We start from the raw sequence: 11,887 nt of genomic DNA, 5'->3' as shown, positions 1-11,887 counted from the left end.
GCCTCCGCCTGCCTCCCGCACACCTTTCTCCGCGCCTCGGGAGCCCCGCCCCGCCCCTCCCACCGCCTCGGTCCTCTGCTGATTTGCAATTCAATTGGAGCCAAGTGCTTGCTAAGCTGCTAAAACAACCGAAAGCTACTGGGTAGAGAAAAACATTACAAGCATTTTACCAATAATGAGGTGCCGGCTTCCCTCTCTGAGCTGCCTGGTTTGCTGTGTGTGTGTGTGTGTGTGTGTGTGTGCGCGCGCGCGTGTGTGTGTGCGCGCGCGCGTGCGTGCGTGCGTGCGTGCTGGGTCCCTACGTCACCCTCTGTCCCACTCTTGGCCTTCACACTTGGCCCCTTCTCTCCTGGGGTCCCCAAGATGGCAGAGGCCTGGGACAGGCCGGGGGGTGCTGGCCTGATCTCTCTCACCTGGGTCCTTTCTGGACCCCACTTAGCCAATTTCCATGATGCTCTGGTACTGTGGGGCGCTCTGGGGCCGGTGGGAGGGGTGCTGGGCAGAGAGGGGGGTCCCTGAGTGGGGAGAGGGCGGGATGGGGGTGGTAGAAGGGTGGGGAGCAGCGGGCCCAAGTCTGGGGGCAGATCTGTGGGGGGCCTCACCCCCAGTATGGGTCCCCCGCCCAGCATACCTACAGATGGCCTCTCCCTCCACTGTTGGATTTGGCGATCTAGATGAAAACACGACTTTAATTTTCAAACAAATGGATAGGATGGAGGCAAGTTTGCCTGTGCCTGAGGGCAGTCAGAACAGCTCAGGCCTGTGCGGTCTCAGCCGGTGGCCTCCGACCCTCCGGTTGGCAGGAGCCAGGGCTGGGCTGGCTGCTCCAGAAGTCAGATGAGGCTCAGACCCCAGCCTCCTGGTGGCTGTATTGCAAGTGGGGTCCCGTTTGGCTCCAGAGCCTGTTCCAGGCGCGGGCTAGGGTGGCGGGTCTGGCGGCCTCCAGTGGCACGGGTGTGACAAGAGGCCTCCTCCGTACTTCAGCGGTCACGGAGACTTGAATGCAGCCACACAGACTGAACACTGGGTGCCGGTGAGGGGAGGCCCCTCGGGTGTCTGAGCCCAGTGGGGCTCAGACCCAGGCCTTCTCCTCCCCCTCCTCTCCCTCCCTCCTGGGACAGGGAGAACTGAAGAATCCCTTCCAAAGGTCCCGGACCTGCAGAATGCCACAGAGGCATGGACAGCCCAGACTCTGGAGTGAGCCATTTACACCATAGTGTGAATGAGTCTCAGACCTTCTACTGGGAAGAGTTGTGCAGAAGAAAGAACGGAGTGCAGGATCTAAAAGGAGGCACTCTCCACATCTGGATTGGAAGAGCTGGTAGCAATCCATTTCCTTTTTCAACGTCCCCAGTTCAGCTGCTAAACTGCCCAGGCTGGGCTTGAACTTGTGATTCTCCTGCCTCAGCCTCCCAGAGTGCTGTGATTACAGGTCTGCACCACCACACCCAGCCAGAAATCATGAGTCTCACTTCCCAGTGGAGAAAACCAAGGCTCTGAGGAGGAAGGATGCCCCTCATGGTATGGGAGAACTTGGGCCTGGGGCCCGACCCCCCAGTGGTCTGTCCTCGGCCTTGGTTTCCTCACTTGGGAATGGGGTGATCTCGGGCCGGCTCACAGGCTGGGTGGGAACGAAATACTGAGCCGGCCCCACAGTGCCTGGCGCACAGTCAGCCCACAGGAAATGTCACCGCACAGCTTGTGTCTGGGCCTCAGTCAGCCAGTGAGGCGGAAGAGGACCGGTGGGGGACAGCGACAGACGGTGACCTTTGAGGCTGGTCCCGGAGAGGCCCTGCCATCTGTGCCCCTCACGCCTTCTTGCCAGGAGCACCGAGCCCAGAAGCCAGCTCCGCTCTGGATCAGGAGCGACTGGTGTCGCGCTGTGGAGCAGGCGGACCTGTCCTGCCCAGCTGGGCTCCTCCAGAGCAGCTTGGTGACGGCGGAGTTTGCGTCAGGGTGGTGGCTTCTGCACCTCCAGTGGGCTCCTGTCCCCTTTCCCGCAGGCGTCTCCACAGCCAGGGCTCTGCTCCCTTAGCAGCCGGAATGTCTTTCCTAACCCAGATAGACCCTGCTTTCCCTCCCCAGATCTCATGCAGACTCTGGCGCCTGGGTCGCCATGCAGACCCCTCATGTCACTGAATCCGCTCAGTCTGGTCCTTGGACCCTCCGGGAGCAGCCCCCACTGCTCACACTCTTCAAGTTCCCTGTAGATACCACCCTATTTTTCTTTCTTTTTTGTTTCTTTGAGTCAGGGTCTCTCAAGCTGGCCTCAAACTCACTATGAGGTCCCAGCTGGACTTGAACTCAGTGATGATCCTCCTGCCTCAGCCTCCCAAGTTCTGGAATTACAGGTGTGGACCACCACACCTGATTTAGACAACACCCTATTTTCAATCTCAGGGCCTTTGCACCTACTCCCTCGATGCCTGGGATCGTCTGTCCCACTCTTTGAAGCTGGATGTTTGTCTCACAGACTTAAAAGCTTAGGGGCCTCTCACTCCAGTTACTGCTCTGTTGCCCTCCTTGGCTCCTTTATGGCCCTCATCCCAACTGCATTCATGTACAGATTTGTTCCCCCATTTGCTGTTGGCTTCTCTTCTAGACCGGGGTGAGCAGACGACGGGCAGCCAGGGGCCAGGTCCAGGCTGCTGTCTGTGTGGAAGCTAAGAAAGGTCCTTGTGTCTTAAGTGTCGGAAAACCCCCAAACAGGACAGGTCTGGTGTGAGAAAGCCCTGGGAACCACGCACGTCAGGGGTCATGAGTGAGGCGCTTAGGGGCACAGCCCTGGGGACCTGGTAGCGGGGCCATCTCGGGGCGACCCAGGGCCTCCCGGATGTGCTCCATCCCCGCAAAGCTGGAAGCGCGGACGTGGCTGTGGGGCCTCCTTGTGGTCATGGAGGTCGCTGGTGATGGCACTGAGGTGCTGGGAGGCATGGAGAAGCTGTGCTTGAGGCCGCAGCCTGGCTGTTCACCCACCATCCGTCTCCACACCACCAGATCCAGTGAGTTTGGGGTACAGCTTAGAGCTCCCTGTGTGGCTTCTTGGGCCTCGCTTTACCCTTCTGTGGCGCGGTGCGGCTCTCACCCAGAGGACCCACAGAGCCTGCGCAGCTCCAAGCAGACGCCTGGGGAAGCCGGTGTCGCCAGGACAGGCGTCAGTGGACCCTGGGTGCGTGTGAGTGCGCGGCCCTACGGGTGGGGAAGGAGGACGTGGACCCGGTGGTCGGGAGGATGGCACAGCGCTCTGCCCCGTGAAGCCTCCACCAGGGAGGGAACCTCAAGCCCAGGGCCAGGGCTGCACCGCACGGAGAGGGACGGACAAGACAAGAGGCCGCACCGCTTCCCCAGACCTGGCCGGTGGCCAGGGGCTGGCCCAGTCCTTGAGCCTGCACAGCACCCTGTCCCTGTCCCCACCTGCCCGCTGGTCCACGGCCCAGCAGAGGGTGGAGGCACAGGCTTCGGCTCCGAGGCTCGAAGGTGGTTCTGCAAGTGAGGAGGGAGTGGAGGCCCTGGGGGAGCCCTTGGAGAGCACTTGGGGTGCCGATGGGGCTCTGGTTGAGGTGTGGCATTTTCAGGGGGTCAGAAGGGGTGCGGAGGCTAGGGGACTTCAGGTCACACCTGCTGGCTTTGGCTCTCTCCCATTTGGAGCAATTTGCCCATCAAAGTTCATTCACCATTCAGCGAATCTCGCTGGTTGCATCCTCCAAGACCCCGCTGCCGCGCCAGCATCTGCTGTCCACTGTGGCCACCCTCGCAGTTGCCTGGGTGGGGGTGGTTCTGAAGGCCCTGGCCTGGGGGTGTGGACTTAGTTGGTCTGAGAGTCCTGGGTGTCCCGGGTGATGATCTCAGGGGGAGGTGGCCCTGGAAAGCTGCAGCTCGGGCAGGTGCCAGTCTGCTGTCCCTGGACCGTCCCAGGGTGGCAGTGTCTCTGGTGGGGGCCACCCACACGCAGGCAGGACTGGGCCGCGCGTCTCCTGGTCCTTTCTGCCCTGGGCCTGCCTGGCTCAGAGTCAGACAGACAGACAGGCAGGAAGCTGGCAGTGGTGCGGCCAGGCTGGCCCTGCTGCCCATGGTACAGCCCTGTGTGCTTCTCCTGCCCCCATTAAACTGGATTTTGAAGACAGTAGCTTAGGGAAGGGGAAGGCAGCCACTTCTGCCTTATGTTCCATCTGACCTTCCCAGTTCTCCGCATCGGGCTGTGCCCAGCTCCCTCCTGTCTGCTGCACTGTGGCCTCTGCTCCCCTGTCACGGCCTGCACCCCCAGCCTCTCCATCCCGTCTGTCTCTGGGCCCTCCGCCCCGTGGCCTGAGCTGCGGGCGGCTGCCTGCGCCTGGATTGTGGCCTTGGGCATCCAGGACCAAGCCATCCTGCTAGGCACCCACCCGCCTGAACACGCCCTGCACAGGGCTGCGGCCCGCTCTGCTCCCATCTTCCCCGGGGACCAGGGAGGCCAGGTAGGGGTGGAGGTGGCTTCGGAAAGGGACATCCTGAGCAGGGGCTCCGGGAACAGCGGCAGTCGTGAGGGCTCCTCCAGTGCTCGCTGCCCTTCCCTCATTCCTGGACCTTGCTCCTCGGGCCTCAGCTTCTCCCTGTGCTGAGAGGTCACCTCCTGCAGCCGCCCCGGCTCCCGGTGTCTGTCCGGACCGCGCCGCGGCGCAGGGCCTCTGCCTGGCCTGGGATTGTGGACGTGTGCGTGTTGGGCCCACCGCACCAGCTTCTCTGCTTCCAGACAAGCGGCGTCCTCGACGGAGGGCTCACGCGAAGGGTTTCTCGCTCCTGGCGCATGCGTGCTTGTCTTTAGGGTGCTGGGGATGTGAACCCCACTCATCCCCCCACTGAGCTGCACTCCGGCCTCTAGGAAGGTGCACGGGCAGTGGACGGCCTCGTGCCCACCGCCCGGACACACGATGTGTCGCTGCGGTAGCATCCAAATTTGTTTTCATCGTGAGAGAAAACTTTGCAAATAGATGAGAGGCCCTGTGCATGTCCCCTTGTCCCTCTCCCCTCCCTCCCTCCGCAAAGGCGACCGATGTCCTGGCCTGGACATGACACTGTCTTGGGGGGGCACTGGAGATGGAAGACAGGGCCTTTGAGCTGAGCTACCTCCCCAGCCGCTTCCCCCTTCTTCATCTTCCGAGACGAGGTTTACCGAGTTGTGAAGTTACGATCCTCCTGCTTCCGCTTTAAACTCCCGTGACTCCTGCCCACTCCCATCCGCGCGTCCCCACACCTGGTATTTCATTCAGTTTTTGTCCGAAGCCTGATGGAAGCGGGATCTGCCGCGCTCTGCCCGCTGCTCTGCTCGTGCCCACCACGCGGGCGGCGCTTAGCTTCTTGGCTGTGTCGAGCTCCGCCGTCGGACTTTGACCCCGGGTCTCTGCTCCCCTGGCCTCCTCCTGTTGTGGTCGCCCCGGCAGTCCCGAGGATGTCCTCGCCAGTGTCCCCCGTGCCAAGCAGAGCTCCTGGAAGCCCAGGCCCAGGATAGAGGTACAGGCTTTGGGTAGCCAGCTGCCTCGGTTTCCCTAAGCCGAGGAGCTTCTGCTTTCCAGACCGGCCGTGCGCTGGTTCTCTGTGGGCGCTCCAGGGAGGGGACAACAGAGCTGTGTGGAGGCTGCTGTCCTGCTCTGGAGGTGGGGGGCGCGGGGTCTTGCGTGGCTGGGGAGGTGACAACGGGAGCTGGCGAGAGGGGGCCGCTGCGCACCGCGGGCGGGGCTGCAGCCAGAGGGGCACAGGACGCTGAAGTGTGCGGAAGAGTTAAGTGCTAAGTGCCTCATAAGTGCTTTGATTATTTTAAATTGCTTAAGTGGTTTCTTAAGATGGCCCTAAGTATCCCCGGGACACGGACATAAAATCAATTAGGAAGTACAACAAGCTGGACCCAGGAAGGCAGCGCTACGCCCGCCCGCCCGCCTGGCCTGGTCCTCACCTCGGCCGCCCAGCTCTGCTGACCTCGGCACTGCTTCTCTCTCCAATATCCTTGCCCACTGAGACCTTGAGATCTTGGTGATCCTCCTGCCTCAGCCTCCAGAGTGTGCTGGGATCGCAGGAGTGCGTATGGCCTTCTTTACATGACAGGATGGGCGAGTGAACACTGTTTCACTTTGGTCCAGTGTTCAAGGTTCCAAAGGGTATGGCCTGGGCCCGTCCCCTTGTGGTGAGATCTCAGGCCTGCTACGACAGTCGGGACTGCGTGTCCCTTCCCTCTCCCAGCCCTGACCTGGCTCTGTGCAGCCTCATAGCAGGTCAAGAACCGCACCACCTGGTTCTTTTGTGTTTTTCTGACACAGCCAACCTCTGTTCCTGGGAGAGAGCCGAGCTGCCAGGACCAGGCCTCGGGCTCCTGACTCGCCTCGTGGCCCCTCTGGCATCATCACCCGGGAGGGCTGGCTCCCCTGTGGTGCGCCCTTGTCTGGCAAATGTTCACTGAGGGTCTGCTCCAGGCCCTGGGCTGCCGCCGCTGAACGGGGAGGCAGCTTTGTCTGCTTTCCAGTTCAGTGTCAGGGTGCACGTTTTATGCTCCCCGTGGGCCAGGGTTTTCGGGATGTTCAGATGCCGTGTAGGTGGCTTCTGGGTATTTCTTAGAAACTGCCGTGGGGAAGTGGGGCCTGGTGGGGAAGGGGACGCAGGATCCGGGGTCGATCCCCAGGGTCACAACGGACAACCTCACCGTAACGTCGTTTCACGTGACCTCTGGAGCGTCACCACGGCTGCTGTTTCACACATGAGAAAACTGAGGCCTGGAGCAGTTCACATGTGCGAGGCCACCCAGGCAGGCAGGCAGCAGAGCTTCCAATCAGGCCCCAGGCCCCAGGCCAGAGCTCTGCTCTACTTGTGCCCGGAAGTCACGAGCAAGGCTGTTCGGACCTGAGTGACTTGTGGTGCAGGAGCTGAGGCGGTGCTGAAGGCGCCCTGCAGGTTGGAGGCAGGCAGCCCCACCACCCCTCCCTCCCCGCTTCCCTCTGCCTTACCCTTCCCCCCTTCCCTCTTCTCCTCCCCTGAGCATGGAGTTCCCTCCTTCCTTCCTGTTGCCCTGGTTAATAAAAGTCAATCTGTTTGTTGTGGCTTTGGAAGAAAACAGAAAAGCATAAAGAGCAGATAAAGATTGCTCAATTATCCCCCATCCACTCTCGATTACCCCACCACCTCGATACATCTCTGAATTTCCTGCCAGCGCCACTGTGTAATTTTACCAAGTCGAGGTCACAGCTTTGGTTCAGTGTAGTTCTGTAACCAGCGTTAGTCCACCAGACTGCAGGGTTGGGCATCTTCCAGTGTCCCAAACGCCTCGCAGATGAGGTACTCAGTGGAGACAGAACCGCCCCGCCGGCCCCGGCATCTCTGAGCACCGCGCGTGGCCTCCAGGTCTGGGGCCTCGATCCTCCCTCGTGACAGTGCGGGTGGTTTGCGGGGAGCCGAGGTGGGAGGCGCCCAGACTGGAGCCGCTATCCTGGGAGAGCCAGGTGCTCAGGTGAGCTCCCGCGGGGGTGGGCGGAGCGTAGGAGGTGGAAGCAGGTGTTGGGCGATGCTGTGGGGCGGGCAGGCGGCTTTGCTTCCTGCCTCCTGGGAGACAAGCCCCCAAGGCCCCGGAAAGGAGCTCAGGGAGTTGAGTCCGACGTGTGGGCTGAGCGGGCGGTCAGGGGCCAGGCAGTGGAGGGAGCTGACCTCCCAGGAGCCTTTACTGTGGACAGGTGGCCACGTGTCAGCGGGGCCTGGGGGAGCCACACCCAGCACGGCTCCTCCCCGCTTCCCTCCCTGCCTCGCCCCCTCTGCGCTGGTCCCGGCTTCTCTCCAAGTCCCCCAGCTTCCCATCTGCTGGCCTCTGCCATCCGACAGCCCCCCAGAAAACCCCGCTGTGTGCTCTGCCCCCCTTTCTCTCCTGCACGTTTTTGAACACTGAGGTGTAGCTCGTGCGCCTGGAAGTAAATACATCTAGGGTGCCCAGCCCAGGGCTGTTAGGAGTGGAGACCTGTGTGCTCCACAGCCCCGGACCGGAGCCCCTCCTGCCGCACCCCTCCCTCCCAGCATGGTCTGCACCCCTGCTCCTGGGAGCATCCCCTCCTGTGCCTGGGCGCAGCTCCGCTCTCACAGGCCCCGCGAGGCGCTTGGGTGGTTGGTGTTTTGCTCTTTTTTCTTCCTCTGCACTTTTCCATCCTGGCAGTCTTTGGATGCTTCATCATTTATTTATCCGTTCTGCGGCTGCTGGATGTTTGGGCTGAATCCAGTGTTTGGATGATAGGAATTAGGCTGTGCTGGGAACAGCGGACGTGCGCCTGAGTGGACGTGAGCCCTCACACCTGTGCGTGTGTGCGTTTGTGGTGGGGCAGCTGCCCACCGGCCGCTGCGGCCGCTGGATGGGCGTCAGCCCCACAGTTAGCTTGCTCTCTCTTCCTCACAGAGTAGGTGCTACGTAGAAGACGCGGTTGAACTTTGCCCTGGCCTGTGCTGGGCGTCTGACGTGGACTCTGATGTGAGTCCCCAGGGGGCCCCACCGTCCAGGCCGGGAAACCCAGGTTCCTCAGGAGGGCAGCGGAGGTGCAGCGCCTGGCTCCCCGCTGCTGGGCGGCCTGGGCGTGCATCGCTTGCTCTTTCCCAGCTCGCCCACTCGCTGGATGGGCGTCAGCCCCACAGTTAGCTTGCTGTCTCTTCCTCACAGAGTAGGTGCTACGTAGAAGACGCGGTTGAACTTTGCCCTGGCCTGTGCTGGGCGTCTGACGTGGACTCTGATGTGAGTCCCCAGGGGGCCCCACCGTCCAGGCCGGGAAACCCAGGTTCCTCAGGAGGGCAGCGGAGGTGCAGCGCCTGGCTCCCCGCTGCTGGGCGGCCTGGGCGTGCATCGCTTGCTCTTTCCCAGCCCATTCCGCTCTGCTCGGCCTTGTGCTCCAGTCCCTGCGCTGCTGGATTAAGTTGAACGGTGACCCAGTTAGCGCGTGACCCAGCCAGCTCCTGAAGGACGCTCAGCTTTCCTCGTCCAGAGCCTGCGCCCTGAATCGGGGAATCCGGGTTGGGGTAGGGCCATTCACACCAAGGCAGCAAGGGCGCCCCCTTCCTGCAGCCGATGGGAGCTGACTGTCGTCACCTCCTCGGCATTGCCTGGAGCGCACCTGGAGGTTTGGGCCTGGGCCCTGCCATCTGCACTTCCGGAGTGACAAGCGGACAAGCGGATGGTCGGATGGGTGGTCGGTTCCTCTGGACCCCGAGGAGCCCTGCTGCCCACGGCTGCAGTGTTTCGGGAAGGTTGGAGCAGGCGGAGGATTGGGGGCGGCTGGATGCCCTGCAAGGCTGGTCCTGGAGCCCCTCTGGGAGACCGAGAGGCTCTTTCAGCCCATCGATTGACTAAATGGTCTTTTAGAGGCTAGAAAGGATTGCCAGTCTCGGGACAGCCTTGGGTCAAAGTTCACCACGGGCCCCAGTGGCCGCTGTCCACGGTCTGAAGCCGGATTCCCTGGAGGAGGCCGGGGAGGGGCTGTGGTCCAGCAGCTGCCCGAGGCCCGCTGCTGCCATTTTCACTGGGAGCTGGGCATGTGGCCGGGCAGACGGCGCGGGTGCCTTGATATTTTAATTGAAGCCTGGAGACATGGTTGCTCTGTCTACTGCGCTAACAATGTACATTATAAATAATTCAGCGGTGGCTGTGTTGTGCCTGCTGTCCTCGCCCGAGGGGGCGGCCACCCGCGAGCTCGCACGCCAAGCGGCCGGGTTGGGTCAGTGGCGGCTGCTCTGGGCTGGCGGCTGTGCGGGAAGCTGCACTGCATTTCTAAGGGGCCCTGGATCCGCTCAGCCTGGTGACTTGGCCCCTTCCCAGCCGCCCCAAGCAGGGGTTAGCAGCACTCGGGCCAATTGCTCCTGGCTGCCGCGGTTAAGTGGCACTTAAAGGTCCATTTGTCCTCAGAGCGCTCGTCATGCCAGCGACCCGGAGGAGGGACCCCGTGAATGCGCCTCTCTGGGCTGTGCTGAGCGCGACAGAGCCGGTGGTGGGGAGGGAGACACCGCCGCTCCACTAGGCTGGGGCTTCCTGGGCCCGGAGGAGCGACGCGTGCTGCTCCAGCAGGGTGCGGGGCCGGGGCTCAGAAAGGGGCAGCTGTGGCGGGCGTGGGGCGTGGCTTCCTGGAAGTGGGGGGCTGGGTCAGTCTGGCGCAGATGGGCGGGGACAGTGCGCCCCGCATTGGACCGACGGCCGTGGGCCTGGGTAGAGGGAAAGTGCGGCCCAGCTTGGGGTTAGAAGACGGCGATGCTAGGAGAGCGATTAGGGGACAGTGGAGCACTCCAGTCCGGAGGTGGCAGGAGCTTGGAGGGTGTCCTTAAACAGTGACATTGGTTCATTCGGCAAGCAGAGTAGGTGAGTATTCGTTTGTTCGTTTGTTTGGGTCCCCGGGATCTTGCACTTTCGAGGCAGGTGTTGGAACCACTGAGCTAAATCCCTGGCCCCTAGGTGAGTTGTTTTTATGAGCCAGATGTTGGCCTAGTGAGTGAGTACAGCTGTTGACAAAAGCCGCACGATCCTTGCCCATATGGAGCAGAGCTCGTGCAGGGGAGGGCAGTGAACATGGCCAGTGATAATGGGGTCGGGGTTTAGAGCAAGGTTCAGGGGAAGAAGTGCTCTTTGTAAATGAGGCAGTCGGAGGAAGCCTGGGAAAGGGACATTTGAACATAGACCCAGGTGGTGAGGAAGGAAATCAGGCGCCGGATGGTATTTTGGAAGGAGGGTACAGCCAGTGCAAAGGCCCTGGGGCTGGAATGTAATTAGCCCATGCAGGAACAGCTGGAGGCTGTTCAGAGAGGAGGGGACAAGGCAGCAGGGACTGGGTCAGCAGGCCCACGAGGCACCTGTAAGACCTTGACTTTGACTCCAGGAGCAGCGGTGGTCTTTGGAGGGTTTGAAGAGGCCTTGGGGCTCCACACCAGGACCTGGATGACGGCAGCTGCATGGAGGAGTGTTTGGAACCACCTCTTTCCTCCCCCTCCTCTTCTCCCTTGTCCTGGGGTCACAGGCCCCAGACCTCCTCCTTGCCACGGAAAGCCCCACGGGCCTCTGGGGCCTTGGTGATCCTGCAGGGGCCCTTGGTGGTGGGACCTTCAGTCGCTGCTGGGTGGGCCCCGCCCAGGCCCTCTCGGAGCCCCCTCCTTACCCACAAAGTGATGTGGGTCCCAGGTGTGCAGGCTGGAGGAGCGGGGGCAGGGAGGGTTTGGGGCGGACTCTGATCACTGGTACCCGGGGCTTCGAAGCCCTGGCTGAAACCCAGCTCGACTTGAAAACTGCACGGGGGAGGCGGTGGGGTGGGGCTCCCTGCCTCGGAGGGGTGGTGCCCTGGGCCGGGAGCTGGGGCCGCTTCCTGTTCCCTGAATGGCTGAGGAAGTGGCGAGGCCCCGCCCCTTCAGATTCTCTCCGCCCACCTGCGGCCGTGGGCGTGTGGTGGGTGCCCGTCCCGGGGGCCTTCGCCGCTTTGCTGGCCACCAGCTGATGGGTTATAGAGCTGTCGCAGGGCGGGAGAGGGGAAGGAGGGCCTGCTTAATTCAATCCCATGTTTTATCGTTCGTTGGATAAATAACCTTCATTAAGATGGGAAGCGGGGGGATGGACAGGGAGAAGTTTGATTAATTTCGAGCTGGGTTCTCATTTGTTAATTTTCTTCCTGCTCAGCAGGATTATTAAAACAAATTACGACCCCGCCACCACCTCCCGGGCAGGAGCGGGCAGGAGCGGGGCTGCAGGGAGCCATCGGTCCCCTTGACCCCGCAGCTGTTAGGCTCAGTGGGGTGCAGGGGAGGTCTCCCCACGTCCCTGAGGAGGCCCCGATGGAAGGGGTGGACACCAGCACGGGGATGCGGCCGGGGCTGTCTCCAGGGCCAAGCTCCTGGAGTCGGGTGGGGCGGGCAGGCGGACAGCACG

General features: G+C 62.1%; 1 protein-coding gene across 1 annotated transcript in view; it reads left to right on the top strand.

Moving 5' to 3' along the window:
* The window catches only part of Grm4 (glutamate metabotropic receptor 4), a 59,721-nt gene that overhangs the window by 1,204 nt on the left and 46,630 nt on the right, over positions 1–11,887 (top strand). The window lies entirely within an intron of this gene.

The sequence above is a fragment of the Fukomys damarensis genome, unplaced genomic scaffold, assembly GCF_012274545.1.
Source record: "Fukomys damarensis isolate Sample0158 unplaced genomic scaffold, DMR_v1.0_HiC HiC_scaffold_20, whole genome shotgun sequence".
NCBI lineage: Eukaryota > Metazoa > Chordata > Mammalia > Rodentia > Bathyergidae > Fukomys > Fukomys damarensis.
This window is presented reverse-complemented; position numbering and strand designations above follow the sequence as displayed.